The 11004-nt window shown below is 39.6% G+C and overlaps 1 non-coding gene across 1 annotated transcript; it reads left to right on the top strand.

Moving 5' to 3' along the window:
• Positions 1-3061: 3061 nt before the first annotated feature.
• LOC118993518 (small nucleolar RNA SNORA21) lies at positions 3062-3197 on the top strand. Its single transcript, XR_005067871.1, has one exon. It is a non-coding gene; the product is annotated as a small nucleolar RNA SNORA21 (small nucleolar RNA).
• The last annotated feature ends 7807 nt before the right edge of the window (positions 3198-11004 follow it).

Genomic DNA, 11004 nt, shown 5'->3' with positions numbered 1-11004 from the left:
TAAATGTATTTGAACTTAGGATAGAACACATCCCTTGACCAACCTGGCTGAACGTGGTTTCCCGGCAAAAGTACATTAATGCTGTTCTCTTCTCTTCTCACTACGAAAATTACTTGCTTTTATGAGAAGACAGTTTTGAAGGCCATCCAGTCAACATGTATTGAATGGATACCAAATGTGCCTGGGATTGTTATTGGCACAGGATATCACAGTAAACAAAACATGAAAACTTCTGTCCTTGTGTAATTATTCTAGAAGAGAAAACAAATAACCAGAAAAGTAAATATGCAATGTGTCAGGTGGTTGTAAGTGCTAGGAAGAAAAATAAAGCAAGATAAAAGGAGGAAGGATTTTGCTATTTTATATAGGGTGGTCTGCTCCATGAATAAGATGATATTTGAGCAAAGACCATAAAGGAACTTAAAAGGAAAGCAAAGCGAGTATCTATGGGAAGAGATTTGTAGGCAGGAACAAACCCCAACCAATACAAAGGCCCAGGGCAATGCGCACCTGGCAGGTTTGAGGAAAGGCGCGGAGTGTGAGACTTGGTCAAAGAGCAGCCAGACCACGTAGGGCCTTACAAGTCACAATTGTTACAGAGCCATTGTATCACTTTTTAAAAAAAAACTTCTGAGAGGGATGGGACATTACAGAAGAGTTTGAAGAGGAAAGTGAAATGATTTAACTTACATTTTAAAAGAAACACTCTCAGTGTGAAGATTAGACTGTAGGAGATAAGAATTATTAAATCCAGAGTCATTGTTAAGATGTACCTGCACTGGGATGGAAGAGTAACAGGTCTGATCAGCACCCAAGCTTTTTATAGAGTGCATCTCACACAGGCTCAAGGGGTGTGGGTGTGGCAGAAGCATGCTTTTGACAATACTTAAGGAAGGAAGAGAAAATTTGAGGGAAACAAGATAAAAAATCAAAGAGTTCCAAAGAGATGGGGAAGCATACGTAGGGAAAGTTAGGGCTCTAAAAATTTTTAATTAATTAATTAATTAATTTTCTAGAAGGGGAAGGGAGGGAGAAAGAGAGGGAGAGAAATAGCAATGTGCAAGCAATACATCCATCGGTTCTCTCTCGCACACCTCCAACTGGGGACCTGGCCCACAACCAAGGCATGTGCCCTGGCTGGGAATCAAACCAGTGAGTGATTCCTTTGGTTCTCAGGCCAGCATTCAATCCACTGAGCAACACCAGCCAGGGCATGGCTCTAATAATTTTTTAAAAAAATCAAAATAACTATTTTTTAGCAACTAAGCATTAAGTGCTATATAATAAAAATAGTACTATGGTCTGAATGTTTGCATCCCCCCAAATTCATATGTTGAAATCCTAATGCCCAAGGTGATACTATTAGGAGGTGAGGCCTTTTAGAGGGTGATTTGGTCATGTGAACAGAGTCCTGGTGAATGAGATTAATTAAGGAGACCTAATTAAAGGGTCTCCTAATTAAAGAGGCCCGATACAGCCCCTTGGCCCTTTCACCGTGTGAGGATACAGGGAGAAGTTGGCAGTCTGCAGCCTGGGAGAAGGCCTCCACCAGAAGTCAACCATTCTGGCACCCTGATCTTGGACTTCAGCCTCCAGAACTGTGAGAAATAAATTTTTGTTGTATATAAGCCATCCAGCCTGCAGTGTCTTACATTAGCAGCCCAAACAGAGTAAGACAAATAGCTAAGATTACCTGAGTATTTACTGTGTTCTGAGCACTATGCAAAGTGTTTTGCTTATTTATCATTAATCCTTACATTCCATTTGTTACTATTTGCACTTTATAGATGAGAACACCAAGGCCATACCCTTGACCACCATAATGTGGTATAGACCTGGGGTGTATCTCTGACTGGGTGTGTGGAGCAGGAAAGCTGATGTACATATTGGAAAATGTTGGAATGATGGAAATAATCTCATCTTCATGGATTAAAAGACTTAATTTTGTTAACAGGGCAATATTCCCCAAAGTGATCTACACATTCAATGCATCCCAGCCAAAATCCCAGCTAATTTTTTTGCACAAGTAACGAAAGAAAAAATTAGACTTCATCAAAATTAAAAAACTTTTGTGCTACGCAGAATATCATCAAGTACTTGAAAAGACAGCCCATGGAATAGGAAACATTATTGCCAACCATACATTTGATGAGGAACTATACTGAGAATGTATAATGAACACTTACAACTCAGTAATAAAAAGATAAATAATATGATTTTAAAATGAGTGAAGTATCTGCATAGACATCTCTCCAAAGAAGATAGAAAAATGACCAATAAGTACTAAAACATGGCTCATTGGCCATCAGGGAAATGCAAGTCCAAATCACAGTAAGATACCTCTTCATATCCACTAGGGCGGCCACATCAAAAAGGCAGATAATGACAAGGAGTGCTGAGGATGTGGAGAAAATAGAATCCTCAGACACTACTTGTGGGATCGGAAATGGGGTAGCTGCTTTGGAAAACAGTCTGGCGGTTCCTCAAAAAGTTAAACATAGAGTTACCAAATGACCCAGCAATTCCACTCCTGGGTATATATCCAAGACAATTGAAAACATATGTCCACATAAAAACTTGTTCACAAAGTTTCATAACAACATCACTTAAAATAGTCAAAAAGTAGAAAAATTCCGATGTCCATCACCTGGTAAACAGATGAATAAAATGCGGTGTAGACATACGATGGTACTTTATTCAGCAATATAAAAGAATGAAGTACTGGTACATGCTACAACATGGATGAGGCATGAAAACATGCTAAGTGACAGACTCCATTCACAAAAGATCACATATTATAATTGTATACCTCAATAAAATGTTCTGTATTGACAAATCTGTAGACACAGAAAGTAGATTACAGGTTTCCCGGGAAGCAAGCGACTGCTAATGGGAATGGAGTTTTTTCTTTTTTTAAGTGATGAAAATGTTGTTAACTTGAATGTATGATGATTGCACAGTTCTATAAACCTACTGAAAATACTGAATTGCATACTTTAAACAGGTAAGTACTATGTTAAGTGAATTATAGCTCAATAAAGCTGTTAAAATATTTAACCGGCCCCTTTGAAAAGCACTTGTTGGGCCTTTCGCTAATGACCCACTGAGCTGTCAAGAAAGGGCAAAGTAAAAACACCACTTTTGGGTGAAGCGGCAGCATGTCATGCTGTTTCACTTCAATCGGTGGTGTGACAAGGGGTAAAAAAAAAAAAAGTAAAAATAAATAAATAAATAATAAATAAAATAAAATAATTTAACCAAATCACTAGCTGTATTAAATAATCATAATGCATGGTTAGTAAATGCAACAAATGCAGAGAGAATTATAATTCTCATAGTTTTTTTAGTTCATGAGATAAAAATCGTCTTTTCTCAGACACGCTTAAGTTCAAAGCAATGGCATATATTAACCATGTAATAAAGTAACAGCATACACTCTGTTAAGGGCACAAACTGAGACTCAATTCATTGAATCACAGTGTAGGTTGTGAAAGTAACAATGTACTTAAAGATATGTGTTTATTAATTCATTGAACAGATACTTAACTGCAAGTCTATCACGTGGCAAGCATCATGTTAGAGTGGTGGATACAATGGTGAATAACATTGTTTCTGTCATCCAAAATTAATTATGCATACGCATGCGTGTATGGTGTGGGCATGCGGGTGCGCAGGTGCATGAGCAGGTGAGACAACAGTCTCTTTACTCTTTCTTTGACAGATTGCAGGAGTGGACATCAGGATGCAGTGCATACTTGAGTAAACTTGGAAAGAAACTATAAGTTCACTCTGCAAGTAGACTTATAGTTGGATATTACCTCACTTTATGTGGGACAAGAAATAGATCTTAGACAGGGGTTGGGAGGGGTTTGCATGAGGGCCCCTTAAATAATAAGCCACAGGCAAAGAGCCCTGCCTGTTTGCATAGCCACTGGCACCATAAACACTGGGAGGTCCTTATGCTTCTCTTCAAGAGCAAAATACCACAGGTTTTCTCCTCCTCCATCTTCTCAAATGTGGAGTAATGCTTAACACAGCAGTGAGTAGAACCAAAACTGAAGTCTATATACACCTGGAAGGCAGATGAAACAGAACAGTTAGGGTATACCAAGGTCAAAATTAATTTGAATACATGATTTTGTTAGTGAAATACAGTCACTAGACTGAATATGGTTTTGTTTCCCACTAATTGAACTCTTAACTTTTCCTCCCTCCCCTTTTAAAAAAAATATGATTACTTATGGGGCATTTCATTGTAGTCACTGGTGATTCAGTCAGAAAGTTAGCAGACGATAAAGAAAGATATGAAATTGTCAGTCTCATTATCAGTTCAGTCACGGGCTGTGACTACAGGTAACTTTTCCCTTCTCTCGTGTCTTGTGTAGTCCCGTCCTTGCCCCAGCATCTGAGGAGTTCTGTAAATTAGACAAAGTGTGCACTGTGCGCAGCTATGTTCCCAAAGCCAGTGTAAATTGTTCTGTTTTTCAATCTAGTGACTATTGCACTTCTCTAGGCCTCAGCTGGAGATATTTCTAAATCTCTAATATTTTCTGATCTAAGGATTATCACATACATGGTCGTTAAGTTTTCAATGTTGGATAAAAAGAATTTGGAGACTTTCCTCATGATTTTCACGATCCATATTCTCTTCATCCCTACATTACAGTGGAAGCTGAGGAGGTAGCTGTTATCTGTAATCTATGGTCACAGTAGTGCTTTATAAACAACCACGAAATCACAGAGGCCTACAAAGATTTATTACTCACCTCCCTGGGGTAGTTGTCTAGGTGGTTCTGCTGATCTTGATCGTGCTCGTTTATACTGTTGGATAATGTACAGTTGTCCTGGCTAGGGCAGTGGGGGTGGGTTGGTGCTGCACCACGTGTCTCTCATTTGCTAGCCAGCTAGCCTGCCTGAGCACATTCTTTTGATGATGATGGTAGAAGGCAGAAGCACAAGAGCAAAAATGCGAGTCTCTGCTTGCATCACAAAGCGTATCTTACAGTCAGGCCCAGTGTTAAAATGGGAAGGTGTTACAAGGTTATGTGGTAAATGGTGTACTGAGGGGTTTAAGCCAACCACAAAGTTAGAGGGAACAGTCCCCACAGGAAAGCACCCTCACTTCTGATACCAACTGCAAGTTCAAAGGGTTCCCCAAACCACTCTCAATAGAAGGTCTCATGGAACTCACTGAAGACTATTATACTCATAGCGATGGCTTGTTACAGGGAAAGAGTACAGACTAAAATCAGACAAAGGGAGTCTAGGGAAGTATTAAATGTGCGGCTTCCATTGTTCTCTCCCCACAGTCAGGATGCACTACTTTCCCCGAATCCATGTATGACAATGCATGTAGTATGTTGCCAACCAGAAAACTCACCCACGCATTGGTGTCCAGCATTTGTGCTAGGGTTCTGTCACCCAAAGTCCCCACCCTAAATCACACTGTTGGTCCTTCTGGTGTGGCCACCCCCTATTCCCCTACATTGGGTGTGGTCAACTTCCACCCTAAATCACACTGTTAGACTATCCAGGGTATCTCACTCAAGGCTCCCATCAAGTATGAAATTACCTCCTAGCAACTGAGAGTAAAAGCCAAAACCTCATTTCGGGCAAGGTAAATTATTATTTTTCATTACACAGGAATGGATACAGGAAATGGGGGTGGGGAGAATTGGAACTATTAGTGCAACCAACCTAGTACAGTAACTCTACTAAAAGCATTCCTTAAACTGGTAAAGGATACGAAGCAGTGTTCTCTAACTTTAGGATTAATTTAAGAGCTAACATTAACCATGGACTAATTATAGATGCTGTAAGTAAGCCTCCTTCTCTTTATTCCTTGTATCCATTCAGATTAAGACTAATCCTTGCATTTCATAGTTCTTTCCAGAGTCATTGAAACAGGTGTAAAATTCATCAACTTCGGTTCTGTGATCAAAACCCAACAGAACAAAACTCCATGCAACTCTATGCTACACAGCATCCAATGATGATTACTTATATAAATACAGTAAGGACTTCAGACTTTTCCAAGAACTTTCAAAACAACTATCTCAATTGATTCTTAGAATAACTTTTTTGGCTATTTGGTAGATGAAGAAAATTTCAGCATCACAATTAAAGCAATTCACCTGGGGTCCCGCTTCACTGTTAATGGTGGACTAGAAGCACCTGGGCTCACTGATGCCGCCAATGCCCCTCCGGACTAGAAATTTTCTTCTGAGCAAATACTATAACTCTGAGACTGAATAAATTCTAGGTCCTAAACTCTTGAGTCTCACTCCACCAAATAAAGTTGAGATTTCTGGCATTCTTGCCTGGTTTCTTTGAGCTCTTGACAAGTTCATTTGGGTGGGAGAATGCATAGACTGGCCAGGCTCTACAAATCTGTCAGCCAGCCAAGTCAAATGCTCTTTGTTTATAAACAGAAACATTGTCCTGAAATGTAACCTACTGTTTTTAGTAAAATATTTTAAAATTTTTTAAACATTCCCTATACTTGACAGAATAGCTGTTGGATATTCCCCTGAAAGCTACAGCACTTGAAAATATTTAATAGTTAGGACACAAGCTATTTATATTCAAAGAGCGATACATTCATTGCTAAGGAAAGACAGCAGAAAATGGAACAGGAGAAAATGGAACCTGATATAGCTGTCATGCTATTCATAAATTGTTCACAACAAAAGCTGGTAAATATCTATGCTTCATTCATCAATATATTTGCAATGCCTGAGAGAATGCCTGGCATATTGTAGGTGCTCAATAAATATTTGGGGTTTAAAAAAATTTTAGAGAGGGGGAATGGAGGAAGAAAGAGGGAAAGAAACATTGATGCATGAGAGAGATGTCGATCAGGAACGTCTGTCTTTGCATGCACGCACACTAGAGGCTGGACCTGCAACTCAGGCATGATCCCTAACCAGGATAATTGAACCAACATCTTTTCACTTTGGTTGCCACAATGGTCAGTGCTGGGTTTTTTTCTCAATAAACACTTGAACAGATGAATAATTACATAACTTAAATAGGCTTCCTTATTACAACAGGTGCTTGGTAAAAGGTGGTATTCTTCTGACACCATTGTTTTACTTTTGGAAAACAAGTACCGTATTTTGTCATGTATAATGCACAATTTTTGTCTAAATTTTTGAGGGAAAAATAGGGATGCACATTATACATGGGTACTACCTGAAACTCTTTGTATCTGTTCTTGTGTTTTATAATTATTTGTTATATAAAATTTTGTGTACCATACTATGTTGAAAAATAAATGCTAAAATTCCTTTATAATACAAAAAGTATTTAAATATAAATAAATAAAAACTGAATTAAAAATTAAAACAAAAACTTTTTTTCCTGAAAGTTTGGGTCAAAATTTTATACCGCACATTATACACGGCAAAATATAGTACATCTTCTGCTGGAATTAGAAATTTTTCAAAACAGGCCCTGGCTGGTGTAGCTCAGTGGATTGAGCGCGGGCCTGCGAACTAGAGGATCGCGGTTCGATTCCCAGTCAGGGCACATGCCTGGGTTGCAGGCTGGTTCCCTGCAGGCCAACTCCCAGCAGGGGATGCACAAAAGGCAACCATACACTGATGTTTCTCTCCCTCTCTCCTTCCCCTCTAAAGATAAAGAAATAAATAAATCTTAAAAAAAAAAAAAAAAAGAAATTTTTCAAAACAGAAAAACGGTTGAAGGTTGAACTGGCACCACCTCTAAAGTGACTCATAATACTAACGCTAGGGCACTACAGCAGCGAAGAGCTGTTTGGTTACTTGCAACTGAGACTTACAAAAACTCAAGTTTAATTTGCTTCAACAATAAGGAAATTTATTAGATTGCACGGCTACACCATCCAACTATGTGGAAGACCTCAGATACCACCGAATTAAGATTTTTCCCAGTTTCTCTCTGCTCTGACCTATTTTATGGGTTGGCTTTGTGCTCAAATCGGCTTCTATCGTGATAGGAAAATGGCTGCCAGAAGATCTTAGGGCTATTCATTTTCTTGTTCTGATCCAGAGAGTATGTCTATCCTCAGGCATGAAACAAAAGCATTGGTCTCTACTTTATGTGGATCTATTTAGGCTATAATCTCCTCTTCCTGGAGAAACAATTCCCGAGGCTAAAGGAGTGTCACGGATTGTTTGGGAACTGGGTTAAGTGCCCATTCCTAAACCAATCACTGTGGTGAGCCAGGTTGTCACATCAGTGCTGTGACTCAAGCTTATCAAGGCGTGGGGTCACCCTTGATTGGGAGTGAAGTAAGTTTCTTGGATCTGCAGTTTGATATATTTTTATGTTTTGGAATGTTGTCTATGTCATTATTTCTGCAAAAAATATATGATATATATGACAAACTTTATTGATATAGGGACCAAACGAGGCAACATTTGGTCAGTTAAGAAAGGCACCTCGTTTAAAATACATCACAGTGCTGTTAAGTGATTCCAGTCACGGGACTTGAAGTGAGGAAGGACAGTCTTTGGATGAGGTTGATTAGGACATTTTCTCATTCATTTAAAGGAGCCATTCATACATCATGGATAAAAGCAAGGCATAGGATTGTGGTACACATTGGGTGATTGCTGAGAGCGTACCCATGAAAGCAGGTAGAATGTGGAATCAGCAGTGAGTCAGGGAGTGAGACCAGCCTGCCCTACTGTCCCTGTGATGCCGGTAAACTTGATTTGCCACCCCCCGCAACAGCACACCCCATATCTCTTTCAAACGTGGAGATGATTTTTTGATGTCATGGTGTGAGGAACCAGGGTGTCAAGCCCTTCCTATCTCAAGCTATAGGACAGACAGGACAACAGTTTTATTTCCTGCATTCCTGGGCAGGCAACCTATGAGATAAAAGCTGAGGACTCAGGGTACCGGCTTTAGAAAATATTGTCACAAGACTTTTGGCCAAGATGGAGGTGTAGAGAGACATGTTTCACCTATGCACAGCCATAAGAAGGGTGATCACAACTAATCTAAAAAATAAAACCCACAACCAGAACTGCCAGAAAATCAAATTGGATGGAAGTTTGAAGAAATTCAAGAAGAAATAGTCATCCAGATGGGTGGGAGGGGCAGAGAGTGGAACTGGGGCAGAGAGGATGCAGTATGGCAGCAGCAGCGAGGCAGCAGTGGTAGTGGCTGGCAGAATGGGCAGTCCCATACCTACCTGGTGGTAGATAAAAACCAGGAGGGACACCTGGGGAACAAGCCACCCAGCCCCAGGCCAGAGTGCGCAGCCCAGGGTTCCAGTGTCAGGAAAATAAAGCACCATAACTTCTGGCTATAAAAGCCAGTGGTGGTTGGGGCAGCAAAAGAAACAGCCAGCCTCTCAGGAAAGTCCACTTAAAGGGCCCGCACCACCCTAGAATGTATGAAAACCCACCCCCTCGGAGATTCAGCACCAAGGAAGCAGCTAGAGGGGTGCCAGTTGTGTATGGGAAGTGCAGGAAGTGACTGGAAATGGGGCGAGAGCCAATCAGCTGGCATTGTTCCCTCACTGACCCCTCCCCCACATAAAACACCACAAAGCAGTAAAGTGAGTTGCCCAAACCAGGAGAATATGTAATGCTCTGCCCCTTACAACATAACAGTTGCACAAAAACAGAGTCAAAGCAGCTCTACCTAATACATAGAAACAGACACATGGAGGTTGCCAAATTCAGGAGACAAAGAAATATGGCCCAAATAAAGAACAGATCAAATCTCCAGAAAAAGAACTAAGTGATACAGAGATGGCCAAACTGTCACATGCAGAGTTCAAAAAACTGGCACTAAGGATGCTTAGAGACCTCAATGAGTATGACAAATGCATAGAAGAAGAAATGAAGGCTACACTAAGTGAAATTTTTAAAAAATCCATAAGGAACAAACAGAGAAGGAAAGGAAGCCAGGGTTCAAATCAACAATTTGGAACATAAGGAAGAAATAAACAGTTAACCAGTACAGAATGAAGAAACAAGAATTCAAAAAATTGAGGAGAGAATAAAAAACTCAGGGGCAACTCCAAATGTGCCAATATCCAAATCATAGGGATGTCAGAAAGAAAAGAGAAAGAGCAAGAAATTGAAAACTTTTTTGAAGAAATAATGAAAGAAAGCATCCCCAATCTGATAAAGGAAATAGACTTCCAGGAAGTCCAGGAAGCTCAGAGAGTCCCAAAGAAGTTGAACCCAAAGAATACCACACCAAGACACACCACAATTAAAATACCAAAAGTTAAAGAAAAAGAGAGAATCTTAAAAGCAATAAGAGAAAAGGAGACAGTTATCTACAAAGGAGTTCCCATAAGACTATTAGCTAATTTCTCAAAGGAAACTCTGCAGGCTAGAAGGGACTGGCAAGAAGTACTCAAAGTGATGAAAAGCAAGGACCTACAACCTAGATTACTCTATCCAGCAAAGCTATCATTTAGAATTGAAGGGCAAATACAGTGCTTTTCAGGTAAAGTCAAGTTAAAGGAGTTCATCATCACCAAGCCCTTATTATATGAAATGTTAAAGGGACTTATCTAAGAAAAAGAAGATCAAAAATACAAACAATAAAATGACAACAAACTCATAGCTATCAACAACCAAACCTAAAAAACAACAAGAACAAAAACAAACAAAACAAACAACTAGAACAGGAACAGAATTACAGAAATGGAGATCACATGGAGGGTTATAAGTGGGGAAGGAGAGGGGAGAATGGGGGAAAAGGTATAGTGAATAAGAAGCATAAATAGTAAGTATAAAATAGACAGGGGGTGGTTAAGAATAGTGTATGAAATGGAGAAGCCAAAGAACTTATATGTACGACCCATGGGCATGAACTAAAGTGGGAGAATGCTGGGGGAGGGGGGATGCATGGTGGGTGGGGGTAATAAAAGGGAGAAAAAAAGGGAAACTGTAATAGTATAATCAATAAAACATACTTAAAAATTCCAGTTAAAATGTTACTTTTATAAATTTCACAAAAGCATATACCATGTGAACATATTACTAGGGC

This window comes from Sturnira hondurensis, unplaced genomic scaffold, assembly GCF_014824575.4.
Source record: "Sturnira hondurensis isolate 20B ecotype Veracruz unplaced genomic scaffold, ASM1482457v3 Scaffold0008761, whole genome shotgun sequence".
Taxonomy (NCBI): domain Eukaryota; kingdom Metazoa; phylum Chordata; class Mammalia; order Chiroptera; family Phyllostomidae; genus Sturnira; species Sturnira hondurensis.
Note: the sequence above shows the minus strand (reverse complement) of the source record. Positions and strands in the feature narration are given on the sequence as shown.